This window comes from Ambystoma mexicanum, chromosome 6q (genome assembly GCF_040938575.1).
Source record: "Ambystoma mexicanum isolate Mex_15411 chromosome 6q, UKY_AmexF1_1, whole genome shotgun sequence".
NCBI lineage: Eukaryota > Metazoa > Chordata > Amphibia > Caudata > Ambystomatidae > Ambystoma > Ambystoma mexicanum.
The window spans coordinates 1,462,809,183-1,462,834,646 of NC_090937.1; the positions used below are offsets into that span (position 1 = coordinate 1,462,809,183).

The 25,464-nt window shown below is 42.7% G+C and overlaps 1 long non-coding RNA gene across 4 annotated transcripts in view; it reads left to right on the forward strand.

Moving 5' to 3' along the window:
* The window catches only part of LOC138515634 (uncharacterized), a 257,144-nt gene that overhangs the window by 168,678 nt on the left and 63,002 nt on the right, over positions 1-25,464 (forward strand). For 3 of the 4 annotated variants that reach the window (XR_011282125.1, XR_011282123.1, XR_011282126.1), the window contains exon 2: positions 11,701-12,057. This is a non-coding gene — a long non-coding RNA (uncharacterized lncRNA). Of the gene's footprint in view, positions 1-11,700; positions 12,260-25,464 lie in introns of those variants that run through there. The other variant, XR_011282124.1, reaches the window with a different exon arrangement.

Here is a 25,464-nt window from a genome sequence, read left to right on the forward strand (position 1 = left end):
GACAATTTGCTGTCAAGTTCTTGCAGGTACAAAGTCCGCTATATTGCGCTTTGGGTGACCCTAAGCAGAATACAGAGTTAGGAGGAGAGTCTTGTCACATCATATAGGGCATCACGATAAAAACAAATTACCCCTATTTTACCACTATTTTACCACAGTACTAAAATACCACCAAAATTATGTAATAGCCCTCTGACAAAACCCCTAACAGGCAATCTGCAGACATTTAATATACAGAAATGATTAAAAGTTCTTGAATTGGAGTACTTGATGATTCTGTGAAAAAAGCTTTCCAAAGTAGATTAATTTAAAACATATACCATGAAGGATGCACTGTTCCTGAGGTAAGCTGAATGTATAACAGAAAGCATTACATTTCAAAAAAGAAACTATTGTAGGGCTCAAATCTATTAATGTGTTAGATAGACACACAATGCCTTATCATGAAATAAAAAATGCAAAGTAATGTTGAATTCAATTGGAAAAATCTATATCACAAGCACCTGGGTTACAATCTTATTTGAGGATTTGTATAAAGTGTCAAAGTATGTTAAAATGTAAGGTGAACGTGGAAATTGGCCTAGTGAATGCAACAATGGGAGGAGTCATTGAATTTGTGACTTTTCCATGTAGTATTTCCATTGAGTATTAGCTTGTGAAATTGTATCATATCAGTGATCTTCATCTAGTAGATAGACTGTTTATGTTATGATTTTGAAAGATATGCTTTTGAAAGGAGCGCAATTTCCTTTGTAATAAGATCATGCCACATCATCACCGTTTACAAATCACAAAGATTGACTTTAGATGATACGCCGATTTATATCGGGTATACTGTTGTAAAGGAGGCATGTCATATGTGGCCTTGTCTCCTTTTAAAAATATGACAGGATTATATTCACTGGTCATTGATTAACCTAAAGAGTCAGCAGTCGTTGCATGTGTTGAGGAGAAAAGTAATTTTCATAAGTTTTAAGCTCCTCATTGTGGTTTCTTGCCTCAACCATCCTAGGTTCTTGGACAGAGAAAAGAGACTGTGACAGGGGTTGGCCGCTAATGAAATTCAACCTTATGTTTGCTCTTTTAAATGAGGAGCTATGTATTCAATAAGTACAGAATCACAAAAAACTCTTTCAGGAAGACTGACAACTCTTAAAAAGTTGATTGATGAAAGACCAGGTGAAATACGTAGCACAAAAAGTATTTGTAATTTCGTAGCTGCAAATTCCCAGCACACATATTTATTTGAAAACACCCAACAGGAGGCATATGCTTTTCTTCTCACTATTCTTGAAGTGTTAGAAAAAAAAACATGTACCTGTGGATTCTGGCATAGGATTGTTTTATGAGTTGTTTCATAATTACTCAGATTTTCACCATCAAATTATTGAAAGATTTCTTGCATTTCAGTGCTAAATATATAAACTCTAATAACATTTAGATCCATTGACAAATGCTCACCATGACAGGATCTGTACTGATAGTGGTTCTTAACTTCAGTCAACTGTAAGACATTTAGAGTGTAATGAAAATGTAATGATCATGTTGGAAAAAAGGCAGGCCAATGGCACAAAGATTAATAATATCATTTTGAACTTTGTCCAAGAACAGCTGTCTATTTCCCAAAAAGGTTTAGTACTATTGGAATTATATTGGATAAATAAGTTTCAATCAATAGTGTGTACTTCATATCTTGGCTGCGAGGAGAGCTAGATTGGCGTGTACGTGGTGATTTTATAGTTTCACACAAGTCCAAATTTGACTAGTACTTTTAAAAATGCTTTTTTATTACTATTAGAACCAAAGATATATTTTTGTTTTTCAAAAGACATTTGAAAAATAATAGTAGGTATAGGAAAATAATACAATGTAGATATTACAATAACTACCCACTGCCATTATGCATCATTTCTTTTAAAGTGTACTGTTTTTCTAAAATATATTATAGTGATAATATCATTTTGAAGTGCATTATCATCATGGTATTCCAAAAGGAGATCTTTAGATTGTGTGTCACCTAGCTGAGGACATACAGTATTTCAATATATTAAAGACTATCTTATTTTAGCAAGTAATCCTCTTTACACTTTTTTCAATGGACACAATATAGATTAAAATAGTCTACCTTTTACTGTTGAGCTTGTATTTGTAGGTTTAATGTACCTTATATGTGGTTATAGCAAGTTCTATTCAAAAGTATTATTTTTTATACGAAAGAATAAATGAAATATGTGGAAATTTAAATAGTGCAAAAAATGTAAAGTATTTCTTAAATGAGGATCTTTTTGTACTATAACAATATTCATGTTTCCCAGTTTGTAGGACTGGGAAGAAAGAGAAGGTCTGGGATGAATGAAAAGAACTATTACAAAGGATAGTGAGAAGGACTGGACACATGGAAGGGAGAAGTACTAGGACAAAGGAGAAGGACTGTGATGAAGGAGAAGGAGAATTCTGAGAGAAAAGGTATGGGGTGAAGCAGGGGGAAAGGGACTGGGATGAAGGTTGATAGAAATTGTTGAGATAAAGGAGGACTGGTACAAAGAGAACAGACGTGTACACTGGAAAAGAAAGACTGCGGCAAAAGGAAAAGGACTGCGACAAAAGAGATTGACTGGGGAACAGAGAAAGGGAAGGACTGGGATGAAGGAAAAAGAGTAGAAGAACTGGAACATGGGAGAAGCAGAAGCACGAATGATGAAGGAGATGGTGGAGAACTTCTGTGACAAAGGATAAGGAAAGGAATTATACAAAGGAGAATAAGAACTGAGACAAGTGAGAAGAAGGACTCTGATGGAGGGGAACACATAGAATAAATATGAGGGCAGAGAAGAAGGAGAAGACCTAAAAGACAGATTGAAATGAAGTAGGACTGAAACAAAGGAGAAGGAGAAATATGAGTGGGGCGAAGGAGAATGAGAAGAATTACTATGACGAAGGTGAAAGATGAGAGGGACCAGAATTAAGGTGAATGACTGGGATGAAGAAAGAGAAGGACTGGAACACTCCAGACGGAAAAGGACTAGGACCAAGGAGTAGTGATTGACAAGGAAGATGGAGAAAGAGAAGGACTTTGAACAGGTGAAGGATTGGGATGAAGGACTGGTATGATGGAGAAGGACCACAACTGAAAAATTGAATGTGATAACGTGAGAGGAGAAGGCCTGGGATGATGGTGGAGAAGAAGGGATTAAGTAGAAGGAGGAGGAGAAGTGGGACAAAAGATATGAATAAGAACTGAGATGGAGTAGGATTGGGACAAAGAAAAAGAAGGACCAGTACAAAAAATGAGAGGACGGCCTAGGATAAAACAGAAAAATACAGTAATAGAATGAAGAAAAAGGATTGGGATGAAGGAGAAAGATGTGAAAAAGCACTGGGATGAAGGAAAAGGGCAAGCCGTATGAAAATGACTGTGATGAGGAAGAAATACTGGGATGAAGGAGAAGGAAAATGAGAAGAAGTCATATGAAGGAGAAGAATTGTGTTGAAGGGTATGTAGAAATGGAACTCGGAAGAAGGACAAGTGTGGAAAGTACTAGGAATTGGAGCAGGGTGAGAGGTACTGGGATTAAGGAGGAATTCACTGCTAAAGGAGAAGGGAAAGGACTGGGATAAAAGAAAAGGAAACAATCTTGCATGGGATGAAGGAGAAGGACTGGGAAATAGAAGGAAATGAGCTTGGAAGGACGTGGATGAATGGGAGGTAGAGGAACTGGGATAAAGAAGGAGAAGAATTGTGTTGAAGAAGGCAAGGCGAAAGGTTGGGATGAAGAGATAAAAGTAGAAAAAGGAGAAGGAATGGTGGGAAGGAGAAGTAGACAAACTGGGACATAGGTGCCAAAGAAAAAGTAGGACAGTTACTAGAAAGAATGTGTGGAGGTAGGGGAATGAATGGTACAAAGAGCATTGAGGAGGACTGGTTAGTAGGAACGTTAGAAAGACTGGGCAGAGGATAGGAAGGAGAAGGAGAGGCACATAGAAGTTAAAAGTAAGGGCCTGAAGGAAAGGAGGAAGAGGAAGCATGATAAAGATTTTGATGAGGAAGGGGAAGGTAGAGGACTGAGAACAAAGGAGAACAACTGGTATGAAGAAGGAGAAGGACTTGGATGAAGGAAAAGGGGAAGTGGGACAAAGAAATAAAAGGATTGTGATGAAGGAGAAGGAGGAGGAGAAGTAATGAGATAAAGGAGAAGGTCTAAGAAGAAGGAGAAGAACTGGAATGAAGGTGGAGGATGACTAGCACCATGGTAAAACAGAAGGACTAAGAGGAAGTAAAATGCAAAAGGAGTAGGTCAAAAGAGAAGGACCAGGATAAAGGAGGAATACTATGACAAGGGAGAATAACTAGTATAAAGAAAAAGGACTCTGTAGAATGAAAAGAAGGGCTAGGAAAAAAGAGAAGGAATATGGTGAAGCAGGACTTGGATAAAGATGAACTGAGGTAAGTGGGAATGACACAGATAAAATGAAGAGGGACAGATACTCAGAAGTAGGACGCATACTATGGGGAAGAAATACTGGTGCAAGGACTAGGGTGAAGGAGAAGGACTGTGAAGAAGGAGTTGGAGAATGACTTGAATGCAGGAGAAGGCAAAGGACTGGGATGAGGGAGAATGATAGGAAAGACATGTATGAAGGAGAAGGGAAAGGACTAGTATGAAGAAGAAGGAGAAGGACTGGGAGAAGGAAAAAGAGTGAAACAACATAAAAGGAGAAGGTCTGGGTAGAAGAAGAAGGAGAACGACTGAGATGAAGTGGAAGGAAAAGTAGGACTGCGATGAAAAATATGGACTCGGCCAAAGAAGGACTGGATGAAGAAAGAGGTGAAGGATGAAGTGGAAAGGACAGGGTTTGAGACAAAGGAGAAGAAACACTGTGACAAAGGGGAATCAGGACTGGGGCAAGGAGAAGGAGGACTAGGATCAAGGAGAAGGAGTAGAATGACTGAGATGAAGGAGGCAATGTAGGATTGGAATGAAGGAGCAGGAGAGGAATCACTGAGATGAAAGAGGAGAAGAAGAACCCGAATGAAGGAGAATGACTGGTGAGAAGAAGAAGGACTTCTTAGATGAAGGTGAAGGAATATCACTGGGATTAAGAAGAATGATAAGATGGACTGGGATGAAGGTGAAAAATAAAATAGAATCCAGAAGATGAAATAGGCTGCTGGAAATACAAATGATCCTAGACTTACTGGCGTTAAGGCAAAGGTCATTTGCCGCACATCATGCCTGAATAGCGGACAGGCAGTCAGATATGAGCGAGGAGAAGAAGGCAGCTGAGGGTAGTCTGAAAGATAATTGCATGTCATCTGCGTAACACTGGAAGTTAGCGGTGAACGTGGCAATCACACTTGCCAAGGCAGCCATATAGACGTTGAAGAACCAGGGGGATAGGTTAGATCACTGGGGAACACCATAGGTAGAGAGAGCGATAGTCAAGTGAAAGGCTTCAAGTTCCACCTGGGATGGGTAGTCTGAAAGGAGGTTATCAACACCAGAGCCTAACCTGTGATTCCCAGGCTGTGACAGAGACGTGTGATGAGGATGTTGTAGTTAACATCCACATTCGCTTGCGCCCATGCCATGGCACAGAAATGGCCTTTGTAGACCTAAAAACCCAAATGGATCAGATTGGAGACAGAGGTGACCTAGCCATCCTTCTCCTTCTGGACTTCTCAGCGGCTTTTGATTTAGTAAATCACAACACCTTAGGCCGCCACCTAGCGAGTGATGCCCACTTCTCGGATAGCGCTATAAGTTAGATTGAATCATTCCTCTTGAACCGATCCAGAGTCTTCTCATCCACGGCTGCCGCACGCCCCACTCCTGTCACCTGCGGAGTACCTCAGGGATCATGCGTTTTCCCCACGATGTACAACCCATTCACAAAACCCCTCTTTGAAAAACTAGACAATATGGGCGTCACATATACAAATTATGCTGAAGACACCCAAATTGTAATCCCCATCACAGGGGACTACGACACGACTCCAAAGCAGTCAACGCTATCTACCTCACCATTCAAGCCTAAATGGCCCAAAACAAGCTCTGTTTTAACGATGAGAAGACAGAGATCCTGATCATAGGCAGCACAGCGAAACTCAAGAGCCTTCCCCCATTCTACCAAACCTTCGACGTCGACGGCAACTGTATCACGCTTGTTAAAGAAGTCAAGACTCTGGGGGTGTACCTTGACTCTTCACTTACCCTCTCCCGACAAGAGAATGCCATCTCTTCAGCCGCATCTTACATCGCCAAACTCATCACTGCTTGCAGACCGTACCTCTCGCAGGAGAACCGCATCACCTTAGCTAGACCACTAATCCTTTCCAGGATAGACTAGTGCAATGCTATCCGTGCAGGCTCCTCCACCAAAAACATCAAGAAGCTCCAGATTGTTCAAAATAACGCTATCAGAGTGGCACTCAATATCCCTAAGTCTGAACACATAACAACATTCTGAAAGAATATCCACTGGTTACCAGTTAGAGATCGCATCAAGTTTAAAGTACTTTCTCTCACACACAAGTGCCTTTCCAACACTGCTCCCCGCTATCTGTCAAACCTGATTTCCTAAACACAACCAGCTAGACCAACCCACTCAGCCTACCTAGGGCAACTGATTACACTTAGATACAAAAGGCAAAAATAAGGTGGATCCAGCTTCCCTGTTATGACAGCCAACTCCTGGAATGCCATGCCCACGGGACTAAGGACAGGCCCATCATTATGGTCCTTTCGCAAAAAATTAAAAACTTGGCTCTTTAACCAGGACATCAAGAATCAACCACCCTGCTCTAGGGAGTACTAGGTTGTCCTCCTTTCCTGCTAATTTATTACCCGATATCTGCACCGCTAACTTGTATTAAAACTTAACCCCTACTGCTTTAATACCCCACCTACTTTGCAAATATTTCTGCTTAACTGGATTGCATAACCATGTATCTGTGTGACATAACTAAGCACTTCAAATTGTATAACTATATATCTACTGTGAAACTAAGGACCTCAAATGTAACTGAATCACATTCTCATATTACTATGTAACTATGTAACCATGTTTCCCAAATGAAACCATATTCTTAAGCTCAAGCGCCCAGATGCCCGAGGGTTAGGTGTTCTATATAAATGCAATAAATAAATAAATTAACCGTGCCGAAGGCAGAGAAGAGGTCAAGGAGAATGAGGACAGAGAAAGTGCTAGTGTCAAGATTTGAGAGTAGGTCTTCATGGGTGGTCAGCAGAGCAGTTTCCATGCCTCTGGATGCTCTAAAGCCAGACTGATGGTTGTAGAAGCAACCAATAGATTCTGCGTGGAGGGTTAGCTGAGAGATAGCCAACTTCTCTAGGATTTTGACCAGGAAAGGAGTGGCAGAGATAGGGTGGTAGTTTGCCAGAATGAAGGGGTTGGCAGAGGGTTTCTTGAGCAGAGGGTGCACAAGGGAGTGTTTATGACCTCATTTATGCAGGAGATTGTTGGTAGGGACCACAGAATTGGTTAATTAAGGCAGGCTTAGCCTACACCAATCACTGCGGCCCACTTGGCTTTAAAAGAGGGCTGAGAAGAAGAACTCATCATTGGATCCTTGCTAAAGGTACAGTCTGCCTTACATCTTCTGCCAGTGAAGGAAGGCCAGGACCTTCAAAGAGGGAAGCATGATGCCTCCCCTAAATATCTCCCAGGGAACTCCCAGCCCAGACAACAGCTGCCAACATTACAGCCAATGTAATCTGCTGCCCAGAGCTGCCCCTTTCATTTCTTCCTGAGATCTACCTCCCCTCCATGTAACAGCAATCTACTAATCTGGTGTGCCCTTTTCATCTATTTTCCCTGCTTTTGCCCACTTGGTCTACATCATGTGATTGTCCCATCCCTTCCTGCCACCAAGCCTCCTTGAGCCTTAGGAACAGCCCGGAAACTAGTTCACCCTGTTGTGTTCATCATGGGGGTGGGAGTGCCCTTTTCATCTATTATTGATATCCAGGTTATCACGGAAACGGTTGAGCAGGATTGTTTGACGATGTCGAAGGCAGAGGAGAGATCGAGTAGGATGAGTACAGATGGGATGTCAGAGTCAAGGTTGGGGAGCAGATTTTCACAGATGTTCAGAAGAGCAGATTCCATGCATCTGGTAGCTCTAAAGCCAGATTGATGGTCATGGAGACAACCAACAGAATCAGATTGAAGGTTAAGCTACGAGATGGCCAGCTTTTCTAGTAGTTTGCACAGAAAGGGAGTAATGGGGATTGGGCGATAGTTAGCTGGGCAACAAGGATCGGCAGTGGGTTTTTTGAGAAGAGGGTGCACAAGAGAGTGCTTAAGGAGGAAGGGAAGGCTCATGAGGCAAATGAGAGGTTGTAGAAATCAGACAAGGCAGGAGTGAGGGTGTCAATGTGGTCCTTGAACGTTTTGGAAGAGCAAGTAAAAACCTGTTTTCACAAGGTTTTCATAGATCAGACTTGTCTAGAGACCTCATCAGGGGAGAAAAGAGGAAAGGACGAGAAGGAAGGTGGGGGGTAGCTGTAGGAGCACCAGAGTTCACAGAAAGATGGGCGAGGAGAGGGGAGTGATGAGAGGGTGGACAAGATATCCTGGGTTTTACATATGAGGTGGAAGGCAAGGGCCATGCAAAGGGCCTAGGAAGCGACAGGAGAGGAAGAGACTGCAGCACGGTTGGCCAGCTCTGTGAAGATTTTAAAGAGTTCGGCAGAGTTGTTAGATGCCACAGAGACACAGGTTTGGATGTGGGCTCTCTTTTTAGTGTGGACAGAGAGTCAGTATTGCTTTTGGAGCAGGGGACAGGCCACTTTGTCAGAGGATGAATAAGAGGCCACCATTTCCTCTCAGCCCCCCTAAATGTACTTTTATGTGTAGCAAGGTCAGAGTTATACCAAGAATTGCATTTGGCTTTGGGCTTCAAACGGATCCTCATGACAGGGGCAAGAGCTTCAAGAGAATCAGAGATAGAGGAGTAGAGCATAGACAGGGCTGTGTCAGGATGAGCGTCAGCCAGAGGTGGAGGTGGAGAGAAGGTGGCAGCGAAAACTTCAATTGTCACACGCTTCATGGGACGGATGTCCGAGAAGATAGGTGGCAGTGTTGGGGTAGGCTTGGCTTGGGGGGAAGAGAGGGAGAGGTCAGAGCAATGGAGAGGGGCAGGTCCGAGGAGATCAATACATTAAGTGTGTGCCTTTCAGAGTGAGTCAGGCCTGAGGGGAGGACAGAAAGGGAGAGGGAGTCGCAGAGGTCACAAAAGAGTACAGACGAGAAAAAGGGAGAATCAAGATGGATATTGAGGTCACCAAGAAGGAGGAGTTGTGTGGTTGAGGCCAGGAGGGAGGAGGAGAGGTCCGCCCACTAAGAGAGAAATGAGGTGATCTGAAATGGGGCACCGGTACAGAGTAGCAGCAGTAAGATAATGGCTAGAGAGAGAGAGAGCCTGCAGGGAAGGCATTTGAAAGAAGAGTATGTCTGCATGGGAATGATAGAGGCAGGAATCCACTCAGGAAAGATTAGGACTACACCGCCTACAGGCCGGGTGGATCTGGGTGCACAGAGGATTTTGTAGTCATCAGGGAGGAGAGTCTCAAAGCATGGGACAGAGCTGACTGTGAACCATGTCTCGGCAAGACCGAGGACATCAAGGTCAAGTTCTTCCAGGAGGTGGCAGATGTCAGAGGAGTGTTTGACAGCAGAAAGAGAGTTGAGAGTGGCAAGATGAAGAAGGTTTCCAGCCTGAAAGGCCTTCGGGGAGGGGTACAGACCAGAGGTACACCCTGCGGAGGTGAGGAAGGAGCCATGGGGCAAAAGAGGAGGGAAGAGAGTGCAAGGTAGCCAAGGGGGGAGGAAGGGACAGCAGGAGATGAAAGAAAGTTGATGAGGCAAGGGAAGCACCTATCAAAGAGGGGGATATTGCCCTGAGGACCTTGGACCATGATGGTGCCATTTAGGTGGACACTAATGATGAATTTGGAGGAGTCGAAGGAAGCCATGAGAACTTCCCAGCCGGTGCCATCATTAATGGGAGAGGAGGAGACAGGACAGAGCACAGAGATCATATCAAGGTTCCATAGATCTGGAAAGAGAACGACAAAGAGGATGTCGGTGAGTGTCTGTCTGGAGGAAGCGCTGGAAAAGGTATCAATGATGGGGAAATCTAGGTTGGCGGCCAAGATATCCTTTTTTAAACTTCTTCATTCCAGACTTAGGGAGAAGGTTAATGATGGTTGATAGAGAAGCAATTGGAGTAAATAGGAGAAACAGAGAGTGCCATGGGTGAGTAGAGAGAGGAGTAGCGGGAAGAGTAGACAAGTACAGTGTTATGGAGCAGTCACTAAGCCAGCAGGTTACAGAGAAGTGATTCAATTCAAGCAAAGGGCACAGCAAGTCTGCACAAGAACACACTTAGTTTTAGCCTAAGCAAAAAATGATAAAGCACAGCAAAGTTTGACTTTCAAAATAAAATGCTAAAGTACAGCAAAGTTTGACTTTCAAAATTAAGTGCTAAAGCACAGCAAAGTTTGACTTTCAAAATTAAATGCTAATGCACAGCTAGGTTAGGAGTTACTGTAGATTCGGATGCTATTAGTGGGTGCAGAAGTGTAAACAAGGGAGAACAAGCAGACAAAGGAAAGTGAAAGTCCAAAAGAGGGTAGGGGTAGTCAGAACTAACCCATAGAAAATGAGGTGAGAATGTCTTGTTAGTCCAAGTTACAATGAAGAGTGAGGTTGCAGCATCATGGAGGACCGGGTGCTGAAAAAGGTCACAAGTAGCCACAGGGACAAACAGCAGCAAGACCACTAATAGTGGTAACCGGCCAATGTAAAAGACCACTTACATTGCAATCCTAAACCCTATTCCTCATCCTAGTCTGTCTTCCTCTGCCTCAGCCTAGTCCCCTTCTTCATTTTTGTCTGTGTTACTCTATCTCGTCCTTGTCCTAGTCCGTCTTTCTTGTGCTAGACCTAGCCCCTCTTCATCAAACCAGTACTTCTTCTCATCCTAGTGTGACTTCTGCATCCTCATTGCTCTTCCTTGACCTAACACATCCTCCTCTTCCTCATCTTAGTCCCTGTTTGTTCCATAGAAGTATCACTCATCAGACGCCAAGGGTGAATAAATATATTTAATTCATTTTAATTAAAATAAATTATATAAAGCCCCTGCATGGTGAGCCTCACTCTACTCTCCTCGCCACCTTCTTCCAGTAACCGGGCAATGGTGAGCCTCACTCTACTCTCCTCCCCAGAACCCCAAGTTACCAGCCTTATTGAAACAGGTTTTGAATGAGGCAGCCACACAGGCTCAAGCAATGACAATGCTACACTGTTCCACATCAGAGTCCTTTATCCCTGTCCATCCTACTTCTTTTCATTCCAGTCTCTCTTTCTTAACCCAATCCCTCTTATGCTAGACCTCTTCTTTGTCTAAGTCGCTCTTCCTCATCTACAATCCTCTTCCTAAACTCGAAGAGGGGCTAGACGATGTGTCCAAGATTGTGAAGAATTTGTATAAATATGCGTGTTGTTGGAATTTTCAGCACTCTCTTATCTCACGGTGTCTGCTTTCACACATTGCAGGGTGTTGAGAGCCAAGCAGGTGTTTGCTAATAAGAATACAATTGTAACTTTGACCTTGTGACTGGTGTATTTCTATTATGTGATAGTAAGCCTTGATATTCTTTAATCTTTCAGATGGTGCCTGAATAGGGACCCTCAAGATTGATGCCACATCGCTACGATGAAGACGAGGCCAACGGACCGGGCTCAGATAGTGACGGGCGCCCTGCAAAGTGAGACGCGATTCCTCCACAGTACTGCACGCCCGATCCCTGGACGGTGGGCAGTGTTTCGTGGGCATCACGACGAGATTCCCATATCGAGGCTTGTTTTATAAAAACGCCAGCCACGACGATTTGATGTCTGATTGGCCCTTTTGTAAAGAAGGTGCAACAAGTAGAAGTCCCCTCTATGCAATTTTGAATTCAAAACACAATTGCCCCAATACTCTCTTTCATCAACCCGATTCTACAATGATGAACACATTGTCAGGTTGGTTTATCATGTGACTTGTGCATTTTTAAAGTAATCTGTATTAAAGTGAGTATTATTATTTGTTATTGTTTATGGCTTATTACAAACCTTTACAAATAAAGTTAGCAAAGTAAGAAAAAGAAACTAAATCAATGGAAAAAGAAAAGTTAAGAGAAAAATTAAATACAGAAACTTACAAAATAAACAACATTTTTATTTTCATGTCTTACAATCATTGGTATAAAGGTATGCAATTCATGACAATAAAAAATGTTTTCCTATAAATCATCACTATCACTTAATGTTTCTTTTATATACAGAGTAACATTTATGGTAAGCAATGTATAAGTACCATTTCAAAATCTGTACAAAAGGTGACTTGTGTGCAAAGACCCAGAATCGTCATATTTTAGATATTTAAAACCAAACTTCAATACATATTTGTACCAACTTTAGCTGGGAAGATGTGTGGTCAAGTACCTATGTTTCAGGCTATGCTGACATTCTGACTTTACCACTTAACCAAAGTGTGTAATCCTGGGAAAATCATTTAATCTCACTGTGTGTTTCCTGCCAAAATTAGGAACCCCTAGAATTGATCCAGTTTGCAGTATGGTTCAATATATGGGCAGCGCAGTGGTCAGGGCCAGCCAAGGAGACATACACACATCTTTCTTTGGAAAGTACAAGGCCACATTTATTGATCAAAATTGTAACATTCAAAATAGCAAAATAAACACGTCAAATAAGAAGTCATCATGGACAATTGCATATAATAAACAGTATGGAAACAGTATGTCCCAGACAATGATGTATAGGTGCAACGGCCCCTCCTCTCTGCCACATCCAGCCGGGAGTGATGCCAGGAGGCTGGGAAACCTTCAACCTCCACTGTCTACCTCCTGATCCCACTCATCAGCGTGCTAGCACTCCCACACACTCTCAACTTAATTAAAATAAATATAAATTAGCTGCAAAATTGCAACAAAAATACAATGTTGTGCTTCAAAATGTCATTTGTAAGAAACTAAATATCCTATTCCTTGCTTTAATATTTATCGCAGAGGAGGAGGTGTCATCATCCTCGATTCTCTCCAGCCAGGCCAAGAAGACATGGTGGGGGAAGGGCATGATTGTAAATGGGAATGGTAGTCAGTGGGAGCTGATGGAAGGTGGCAGGGGGTGATATTGCGACACTATATGTTCTGCTTCTCTTTTGCGCTGTGCTGTTTTTTTATATCTCATTTATAGCAGTGTTTTGAAAAAAGGTACAAAACACATTTCTTAGGGAATGAATAATTGGGATTCATCTGTCAGACTCTTGTTAAGTGCAGTATTCTGCTTTCATTTTTATTTTTGGCAAAAGCGTTCCATATGGAGATGGGGGAGCATATGGAAGATGAAGTGAGTAGCCAATGGAAGGTCAAAGTAGCAAGGGAGCTTATGGAAGGAAACAAAGGAGCACATGGAAGAAGAGCGCAGAAGACTGTGGAAGGGGTACTGAAGAGCTTGGGATTTTGGAAGGGATGAGCAGGTGAAAGGCGAGAGCAGGTTTCCCATTTGAACAAATTGAGTGAACCTGTGCAAATCACCTCATGTCAGCAAAACCTGTTGAGGTGAACTGCTGTTTTCCGCTTGAGTCATACCCCTAACCATAAAGCTCCAATAGTAGAAAAAGACAACTTTAAAAACATGTAACATTTGTTGCACACACTCATGACAGCGATGAACTACTCCCACAATAAGCTCCATACCCATGCCCCACTTACCCGCGGCCATCTGTCAGCCTTGCCCAAGAATCCATTTGGCTTAAATCTGCCAGGGAGTGCAGTCTCAACAAGCATTTTTATCAGACATTCAAGTAGTCTTGTGGGTAAATATGTCAACACTGGTCCTAACAACCTGGGTCTAAAACCTGGTTTAAGTCTAACTGAAAAAAGAAGTTAAGGGCAAATTAAGGGCAAATGGATTTTTCAGATCCAGAAAGACGTTTTCTGCCGGATCACGTATCTGAGAAAAGTTTGGCCCACCTGATCACAAACAATAAATTATATAAAGCCCCTGCATTGTGAGCCTCACTCTACTCTCCTCACCACCTTCTTCCAGCAACTACCACTCCCCAGAACCCCAAGTTACCAGCCTTATTGAAACAGGTTTTGAATGAGGCAACCACACAGGCTCAAGCAATTACAATACTACACTGTTCCACATTAGAGTCCTTCATCCCTGTCCATCCTACTTCTTTTCATTCCAATCTCTCTTTCCTAACCCAATCCCTCTTATCCTAGACCTCTTCCTTGTCTAAGTTGCTCTTCCTCATCTACAACCCTCTTTGTAAACTCATCCTAGTCTCCCTTCCTCAACTCAATTGTTCTTAATATTCCTCATGCTAGCCTCCTTCGTACTCTTAGCCCCTCTTCTCATCCTAGACGCTCTTCCTCTCGTTCAAATGTATCCCTCTTCCTAGCCCTCATTCTATGCCCTCATTCTCCTAATCACGTATCCTTATCCATATTCCTCTATGAAAAGGGAGAGGTAGGGAGATTAGAGTGAGTAAGAGGGGCAAGGATGAGGAAGAGGGACTAGGACAAGGAATAGAATTATGAACTAAGAAGAGGAAGCAGAACGAGGAAATCGGAAAAGGAAGAAGGACTAGGAACATGGACTATGAAAATGAAAGGGGACTATGATGAAGGCGAGGGACTAAAACAAGGTATTAAGATGAGGATGAGTGACTAGGTTAAGAAAGCAGAGGCTGCCTGGCCAGAGATTTTCATGAAATGGGCAGATGAGTACTGCCTTAATATCATACTATTGGAGTAAAAATTAACAATGTCTGTATACAAACTGAATACATCATGTGTATTGTGGCTCTATTTTGAAAAATATAACTGCTAGGTGTTTAGGCAGTGCAGAAATGTAAGTTATTTACTGTGGAACCCATCAGTGACAGAGTGGACAGGGGGGTGCAGGACTGGAGGATTGTTCCCACTTCCCCCAATAAACATTTGGCTCTCAGAAGATTGATCATGAAACCTTGAAAATAACACAAGAAAAGTGCATTCATCAAAAGGGCCCCTACAGCCAATATGAATTGGTTAAAATCAGGTGAGTCGTACCCCGATTCTTAAAAGTCATAATATTTGTTGCAGGTGTTGTTTTTGCAAAAACAAACGTTGCCAGGTAAGATCGTGATTTAACTATGCCTGGGAAATTGTCATCCTGCTTTGCAGTATTTTTTCACAGCAGAAGACAATCTTTGGAACATGGCCAACCGGCACTACCCGAAGGGTCGCTGGCTAATCTAATGTATTGAAAGTATGGACTGGGAGCTATCGTATTTAATGCTATTTGGCACAGACAGATCAGACATGTTTCCGAACTTCAGTGGCCAGTTTATGGTAGGTTTGAAATTGCCCGCCTAGAGCATTTAGAACATGTATTGTTGAGAAAAAAGGCTGAGATTGGAGGAAGGATGCTATGCAGCAACTCAAAAGTAGAGAAAAGCATGTGCATAGATACATGACGAATGCTGAGAAAGCATTGTTGCATGACCCGCAGAAACAGTCAGAATTCATTAGAGGTATGGACAGGGCTTTTCAACTAGATGTGCAAAATATATATCCCTCTCAGGGTTTTCACACATCAGACGAGTTAATTAATAAACTATTCAATGAGCGTAGAACTGTTTCAACTGCACCGCCTCCTAATGTGCCTCCTCCTGTTGTTGTTCCACTTCCTCCCATTGTTGTTCCTCCTCCTCCCATTGTTGTTCCTCCTCCTGCACCTGCGCCCGTGCCAACAGTTGCTGTACCCACCCATAATTCCGTCTGTACCAGCAGCAGTATTGCGCCTGCTACCTATTGAACAAGATTTGTATGAACTATTTTTGCCAGGTGGTTCTGCTCCACCTGTAGTGGTTGAAGGGGTGGGAGCTGATCCAAGAATAGTGACATGTGGCACAGTACCTAAAGACAGAATGAGAGAATTGTATGCATGGGCTGAGAAGTACATAGAAGAGGGTGATGAATCGGCTGTTTTGTTTGCGATTTCTGACCAAGGGGGTATTCCTGAACAGAATATTTTGATAGAACGGATGGGAACGTATTTAGTGGATAGATTGAGTGATTTGATGGATATGAATGTCCCACAGGGGTTGCAGGATTTGAATGTCCTTGCCCGCTCAAGTGGCACTGCAGTGAATGCATATGAGCATGTAGCAAAGGTATTTCAGTTTAAAAGGGAGCAAGATTAGTTACAGAAAGATGAGATGGATGAAAATGGACGGCAGGCTTCAAATGTGCAGAATCGATTTCTTCCTCCATTGAAACCAATGAGTGAAGAAATGCGCATTTGCACAAGAGACGCTCTTAGATGGATTTCAGATGTTTTAATTTCTCCCATTGAAGTGCATGACACGTTTAGTCAGAATGTTCCGGCAATACAACGGAAAGTGTTAGAGGTGATGGTTGAGTATTTACAAGATGAATTTATGAAGAAAAAGGTATGTTGTCCCGCAGATTTGATGGTTATTTATAAAAGAGCATTTTCACTCGATACTGCATTGACGTCTTTGTCACTCGATTTGGTCTTACTGCTTAATAGATGTTTAGATTTCCCTTCTTTACAATTGCCGATGAGGGAGGTTCCTCCGACATTTGTTCCAAAAGTAGAGATTCCTGCTGACACCGTAGCAGGAACACCTGGCACTACTATTGAAGCCCATTATATCTCATAGTTCGTTCATGTCCCGTTTTCTAGACAGGAAGTGAATACCATTAAGCAATCAATTCCAGATATTAGGAAGAATCCAACAGGATTTTATAAAGAAATAGAATCTGTTTTGCATTTGTCAGTTTTCACGCTGGGTGATATAGATTTGTTGTTTCCCGTGATCCTTACTGATGATTTGTGGGAGCAGATTAGAACTGTAGTTGATCAGGCAGAGATGGGTTATACATGGGATGCCTTTGTACGAGCAGATGGGGAAAGGAAAGCCAGTGAGAAACCGCCACAGGTGATACTGATGTTGCCAGATAGAATAGTGACTAAATTAAAAACTGTGGTTCCTGAAAAGAGAATTATATGGGATAAGCTTATGGCTTGCATGCAAGGGAAGTCAGAGCGTGCAACAGAGCATTGTAACAGATTTGAGCAAGTATTTTTGGATTTCAGTGGTCAAGATTTAATTACAGAGCCAGGAAAGAGGTTGTTTGTTGATAATTTGTGTGTGGATTGTTGCCTGAGATCTAATCTCAGATTATGACTTCTGAGAGCGCATGGCAAGCAAAATCACAATCTGAAGTGTTACACATAGCTCAGTATTATGAAAACAGGGTTAATACGGAGAAGGAGAAGGTGAAAAAGAAGAAGGGAGACCTGAAAACTAGAGTGTTATTGCAGCAAATAGCTAGAGCAGCCAGAGGTGAGAATAAACAGTTCAGAGGCCAATGTACACCACATGGTCGCGCACAACTAGGTCCCGTACACGTAAACCAGTGTGCGTATTGTAGACAGGAGGGTCATTGGCGAGCACAATGCCCGATCCTTCAGCAGAGATCAAATAGCACATAGGGCGCCATGGGTAGATGATCCAGAGGCCATCCTGGGATAGGGAGTCCTGATAGAAATCAGTTTGCACAGAACCAACAGACACCATCACAAGATAATCAGCAACAGAATGTTAGTATTGGGAATATTTTTGATAATCCTTCAAACTGTTTCGTTAGGACACCCCGAACCAGGGTCTGGAACCGATATCTAGTCCCGTCGATCAGAAGGGGCCCTATGTTGAAATGAAGGTGGGAAATAGAGAGCATCTCCTTTTTATAGCTACAGGAGCACAGAAGTGTTCTATTGATCATCCACGGGTTACAGATATTCCACTGTCAGGGCAGAGCAACGTTTCTGTAGGGTTCTCTGGTACGCCAGTGGTTAGTCCGGTCTCTCGGTGGTACCAATTTCACTGGGACCATTCACTGGTTCTTGTCCATTTCTATTGACAACAAATTGTGGGGAAAATTAATTGGGATTGGATTTATTGAAAAAATTGAATGCTGTAATTCATTGTTCTCCAGATGGGGTGTACTTAACTATTTCGCCCCAACAAACTTCCATTCCACATTTTTTGTCTATGCCTTTACCAAATTAATTAAATAAGGTTCCCACATGTTTATGGGCAGTTAATGACAATGACGTTGGAATTTCTTTTTATTTTAATGATTTGTATTGTTCAAATATTGAGTTTGATACAGATATCGACAAGTTACAGACTTTGAATAAAACAAGAACCATAAAGAAAAGACATAGTAAATGATTCTGGTCACTTGTAATAGTATTTCTATATAGCTAAATCATATGTTATAATCACTTACGAATATAATATGAACTATAGTAGATATAAACCGCATTAATATAACAAGTAGTATAAAATTAATAGTAGCACTAGTCTGCAAAGAGTGACTTATATGTAGTGAATATAGAGATTAGGGGGGAGACGTACAGGGAGACAGACAAGAGACATATAAGAATCAGGAGGGTAGAGGATAGGGGGGGGAGAATGGGTTTATTGGATTATTTCATCAAAATAAACTAATCATTTCAAACATTATTAAGTTCTAGCATTTCAATATGAGTATGGAAATATGGATAATGAGGCAAATATAAGGGTGTAGATTCATGTACCATGAGCAGTTGCATTAAACAGTTAAGATACCTGGTGCAATAATACCATTTAGCATTATATTTAGGAATTGTGTTATGATTATTGGCCATGCACATTTCCAGTTTATGAGTGTTACAAATGGTATTCCACCAGATTTTGGTAGAAAGAAAACTAGAGTCTTTCCAGTTAGCAGTGATGCATTTTAAAGCTATACAGATGAATAAATCTTAAAGTCTAGCAGAGTCAGATGGGAAATAAGTTGTAATGGCTATACTTCCTAAAAATATGTTAACAAAGGAAAAGGGCACATAAACACAGAAGATACACTCAAGAAGCTTCCAAATTTCCTGCCAAAATTTAACAATAAATGAACATTCAAAAAACATATGCATATACGTGGCGGCAGATATGCCACATGACCAACATTTTGCATTATAATTCGGATTAGACTTCGCCAATTTGGCCAGAGTAATGAATGCTCTATGCATGAAGAAATAATAGTGTTGTGAAATATTTGCTGATACCGATATTTGTTTGATTTTAGCAAAAATGACATTGAAATTTTATTGGTTGAGCCAGGTAAAATTGTGTTGAAACCAGGTGTTAAATACTGCAGTATAAGATTTTGGTTGAAGGTGAACAGGCCTTGATGAGTATTGTCTCTGATTTCATACATCGAGGTGTAGTTAAGGAAATTGTGGGGAGCGTGTGTAATAGCCCAATTTTACCAGTCTTCAAGAAAGGGGATAATGCAATTCCTTTTCATTTCATTATTGATTTGTGCGCAAGGTGGTTGCTCCACAGTTTCAGATTGTGCCCAATGTCACCACAATTCTGACTATGATTCCTGCCCCGGCTACTCATTCTAGTGTAGTGGATTTGAAAAACGCTTTCTTTAGTATTCCTGTTCATGTTGACAGCAGATATTTGTTCGAGTTCACCCTAGGAGGACGCTTGGTCACATTCACTCATGTGCCACAAGGGTACACTGAGAGTCCAAGTATCTACAGCACAGCATTGAAGGAACAGCTTGATATGCTTGAGTTACCTTCCATGTGCACGTTGTTGCATAATATAGATGATCTACTTCTAGCTGCTGATTCTGAAGATGCTTGCAAAGAGGGCATCATTTTGCTGCTTATTCATTTAGCAGAGCATGGCCATAAGGCTACATTGAAGACATTTCAGTATTGTCGACAGGAGGTTGCCTATTTGGGCTATCTCCTGTCGAAGGAGGGAAGAAGACTGACACCTGAACGTATACAAAGCATCTCTGATATGTCTGTTCCAAATACACAGAAGGAGGTCAGAGCTTTAATTGACATGGCTTCATATTGTAGACAGCGGACACCAAATTTTTCGTTGTTGATAAAACCTATGTTGGCAAAGACATTTCTTTGCCTTTACTGTGGAACATGTATTGCCAGTATGCTTTTGATTTGCTTAAAGCTGCTTTGTGTTCAGCACCAGTTTTGGGCACACTAAATTAAAAAAAGGGCTTTGTTTTGTATGTGCATGAACCTTAGGGATGTGCTTTGGCTGTTTTTACACAGGAACATGGGGGCAGAAATAGGCTGTGTGGCTATTTTTCCTCCACGTTAGACCCTGTTGCATGCACTCTGCCAAGATGTTTGAGAGTCGTAGCTGCTGCTGCTACATCCATAAAACAAAGTGAGGGTATGGTTTTAGATCACTCTTTAACCGTGATGGTACCCCACTCCGTAGACATTCTATCAAACAGAACGCAGACACAACATCTCACATCAGCTCGATTAACAAGCTGATTCTATTTGCCCTGCACATCCAAATTAAGAGATGTTGTTCATTGAATCCAGCTGAACTATTGCCTTCTCCACAAGAGACAGATTGCAGTGCAAGATGTCACATGATTGCCTCTATATTACAGAACAAGAAACCAAGGGCAGAATTGGTTTAATTAATACACCTTTAAAGAATCCACAAGTCATCTGACTTGTATGATGGACGAAGGGATTAACAGTATAAAAGAAATTCAGGCTGAAGCTCCTCCATAAGAAATCAAACAGTGGGCTGAGGGTCCAGTGAGTCTAGACGATGAGGGTTTTTGGGTGGATAATGAGAAATAAAGATGGATGCTACCCAACGCCTATGTCACTGCTATGGTCCCCATGGCCCAACACACATATATCCCGGGAGGATAGCTTAACGGCAACGTGCGTGCCTTGGAAGCAAGACGACACGAAGCAACACAGGTTCGATCCCCGGGTCCGCGCTTCGAAACCTCTGGGTGTTTAAGCGCGCTATAAATACATAACTAAGACAAAAAAAACAACTACGCAACTAAAAAAATGAACAATTCCTGTAACAGCGCCTCGATGCCTGCGGGCTGTGTGAGCACTTTAAAAATGCAAAATAAATAAATTAAATGTGCTAAAAAGATTTGTCAACAGTTAGATCCTGTCTGGTATAACGCTAACATCCAAAACACTGCTGAATGTTTGGTCCAGAGTTGCACAGACCTACGGCCTACAGTGGAGCAGGAGCTCCATCTGGGCACCGCAGGCGCAGTGTTCAGGCTAGGAGGAAGAGCCCCCCTCCAGAGCATTTCTGGTAAGCAGATTGCCATTGTGCAGCTACTTTGCACAGGCGCTCGAAAATTCATCTGAGCACCTCTAAATTCCGAAGTGCGTGCATGTTGCACATCCGATTTTATTTTAAATGCAAAAACGCTGCCAAAATTTTTTTTGCCCCCTGTTCTCTGAATCCACCATTGAGCACCACGAGGAGTGCCTATTCCAAGATGGCGGCCCGAGACCTGGCTGACTTGCACCTCCAACTACCCCTACCTAAGCCCAGCTGCCTGGCTCCGGATAGGCTACTGGTGCTACTTCTTGGCCTATCAGGCGCCGGCAGGCATAAAGCCGGCCCACCTCACCAAAGCACAGGAAACAAGGCTGCCTCCTGTCCTCAGCCTGTCACCAGCCTTCTGCTCCTGCCGGAATCCCTATGTGGCTTACCCCAGCACCCATGCGTCTTGAAGGTAAAATTAAAGCCTAGTGGCTGGCATTTTGTGACTCTCTTTAAAAATCCATAAACATGTCTGCATTTAACCTGTGCTTCGTACCCAGTACACCCTCCCAATCTACTCCCACCAGCAGCTGCTCAGTGGGATGCACTAAGTCCTGCTGCTCACCCGTTTGTGACTGTAATATATCATGTGCCTGCATAGTGCTTTTATATGACCCCCCACTTTTGCGAGATGATGAATAGACAAATGTATCCTACATGCTGCATCCACTGAATTACTGCCTAACTATTAATCTATTTGACCTAGACTGATGAAAGTAACAACAGCCCCTACTATTGTTGTATGATCAGCCCTTATAGGCGTCTATAGCATTTAGCTGAACCATCACTGCTTCACCAGTCATATGTACTCATAGCCTTCACTGTGCCCTCCATATTTAGACTTACCTTCATTGCTTCAAATAATTACATGCATCTTAATCTATTATTGTTACTAGGCTACATTGACCAGCCTAGATGTGCCCTGCGCCTACAATTGCATTTAGCCTATGTGTGTTTTGCATTGACTAGCCTAGATGTGCCCTGCGCCTACAACTGCATTTAGCTTATATGCGTTTTGCATTGCCTAGCCTAGATGTGTTCTAACTACAACATAGGCTAGGTATAGCACAGAAGTCCAGTCCCCCCTTCATCTACACTGAATCAACACTTAGATGTTAGTATGTCCTCAGCATAGTTTGACAATGACCTCTGCCTACTTGACTAAACTAACCCAGACGGCACTACTTACCTGTGCCATCATAGCCATTATGACCACTGCCATCATAACAAACCCTCCTAAGGATAGAAATCTGAGACTTAGGTCTAGATTGTCTCCTATCTATGAACCTTATAGAAACTTCTCTAACAACGTCAATAATCGAACGACTACCCGGTGTAAGAACCCCTTCTCCACACCAACGCAAACTACTAATACCACGGACAAAACTCCCGAGATACCCTCTCTCGCAATAGCTCCACCCAACCCAAACTCATCCCGATAACTATCCAGGACACACCCAACATAACTACCATATCCGGAGCCTTAATCAATGCTAGATCACTAGTAGCCCACGCCACAGAAATAGCAGACACCCTATCCACCAACAACCTCGACCTCCTAGCGATTACCGAATCCTGGCTGCATGAAGCAGCAGGCCCAGCACTCTCAATAGCCATCCCTGAAAACTACCAAATAATCAGAATGGACAGACCCACCAACAGAGGAGGCGGTCTGGCCATCATAGCCAAGACTGACCTTGAGCTAAGACTATCAACCCAAACTTCTCTCAAATCCTGCGAACTCCTCAGAGCCAAATTGCCCATCTCTAACTGTCGTACCTTAACCATCTACCTGATCTATAGGCCACCCGGCCTCGTTGGCTCTTTCGAGGCAGATTTATCCAGCCTCTTAGCTAACAACACTAAGGAAACCTCCCAAATACTATTACTAGGCGATCTGAATCTTGGTCTCAATGATCCTGATGACAAACCAGCACAAGCCGTAGCCAATATGCTTGCTGAACACGGCCTTATCCAAAAAGTGCTCACCCCCACCCACAACAAAGGTAGGACCTTGGACTGGATCGCCACACTGAACTGCGATACCACCATCTCCAAAACTACCCCTCAACACTGGACAGACCACCACCTCATCGACTTCACTCTCTCACTCCATAAAGAAGTCAATGGGAAGAAAATCATGGCACCACCACTACCCACTAGAGCAAAGAAAACGCCTGACAACCTCCTACCACTACTGTTGCCAACCCTTAACGCTCTCCCCGACAACCTACACCCAGAGTGCCTAGTAGAAAGCTACAACAATGCTATGAAGACTAGACGCTATTGCCCCTCTAAAACTGCAAAAGAGTAAACAACAAGCCCACCTCAACGCATGGTTTACCCCCCATCTGAAAGAACTAAGAATGCAAAAAAGGAAACTAGAAACTCAATGGCGCAATACCCCCACAGAAGAGAACAAACTACAGCTTAAACAACTCGCAAACAACTAAAAAAAAGAAATCCTACTCACCAAAAAGAACCTTTTCAATGAAAGAATCAAACACTCCAGCTTCAATACCAGGGAACTATTCGCAGTCCTTAGAGAACTGGAATCCCCCATACCCCCACCAGATAATATAACCAAAGAAGGTACACCAGTGTCCACAACGCCCTAAACAACAAAATCAAAACTCTCCAAACAAAAATTGCACTAAAAAAAGACTCCATAACCACTAACGACTACTCACCACCTAGCATCCCTGCCAAAATAACTAACCCACCAGGCCCAAACCTCTTCAGATTTGCTAAAATCTCCATACCAGAAACAGAAAAGGTCATCGCCTCTCTCAAACTCTCCAACTGCAAAGGCGACAACTGCCCACCCCAGATAATAAAGGACGCAGCCAGGGACTTAGCCCCTTTTATAACCAAATTGATCAACGCTTCCTTCTCCTCCAACACCATACCAACCAACCTCAAACAATCCTGGGTTCTGCCACTCCTCAAGAAGCAAACCCTAGACCCCGCTATCCATACCAACTACAGGCCAATTACCAGGGTGCCATTCCTGCTAAAGATAATAGACAGAGTAGCATACTTGCAAATCCAGCAATATCTAGAAACCAACAAACTCTTAGGTGCCCGCCAATCCGGATTCAGACCGCAACACGGCACAGAAACTGCCTTAATCGACCTCAAAACCCAAATCAATGAGATTAACGACAAAGGAAACACCGCCATGCTTCTCCTCCTTGATCTGTCGGCAGCCTTCAACCTGGTAGATCACGCAGTCCTGTGCGAACACCTGGCTTCGGCTGCCCACTTCTCAAAAGAGGCCATAGCCTGGATCCAATCATTTTTGGACAATTGTACCAATGAGAGTCTTCTCCTTACTAGCCTCAGCAGAACCCATCAAAATAACCTGCGTCTCCCCCACCCTCTACAATATCTTTACCAAGTCCTTATTTGGCAAGTTGGACAAACTGGGTGTCTCATACACGAACTATGCAGATGACACCCAGATTCTCATATCCCTTTCGGGCAACTTCGACTCAGATACAGCCTTGATAAACAAATAATATACCTCATCATTCAGGCATGGATGGTCACACACGGCCTATGCCTGAATGATGAGAAAAACGAAATACTGCTCCTCGGATCCAACATCAACCTAAAAAAACTCAGTCCTGACTACAAGGCCTTCAACATAGACTGCAACACTATCACAGTTGCCAAAACAGTGAAAACTCTAGGCTTTCACCTTGACTCAGCCATGTCACTAAAAAAACAAGTGAACTCTTTAGCATCCTCTACTGCTTACATGTGCAAGCTCATCAGGGCAAGTAGAGCATTCCTCTCCCAAGCTAGCTGCATTACCATCGCCAATGCCTTAATACTATCCAGACTCGACTACTGCAATGCCATGTATCTAGGAGCCAACAAATACATAACAGACAAGCTCCAAACTCTGCAAAATAACGCACTCAGGACAGCCCTTAACCTACCACACAAGGAACACATATCCAACAAAAGAAGAGAACACAAATGGCTCAAAATCTGTGACCGCATCTCACTCAAAACAGCATCACTCACCTTCAAATGCTTAAACAACGCTGCCCCCCCCCTACCTGGCAACCAGAATAGTAAAAAGAACCTCCACCAGACCCACGAGGATGACCAACGCTTACTGCCTACAGGTACCCAAATTCAGA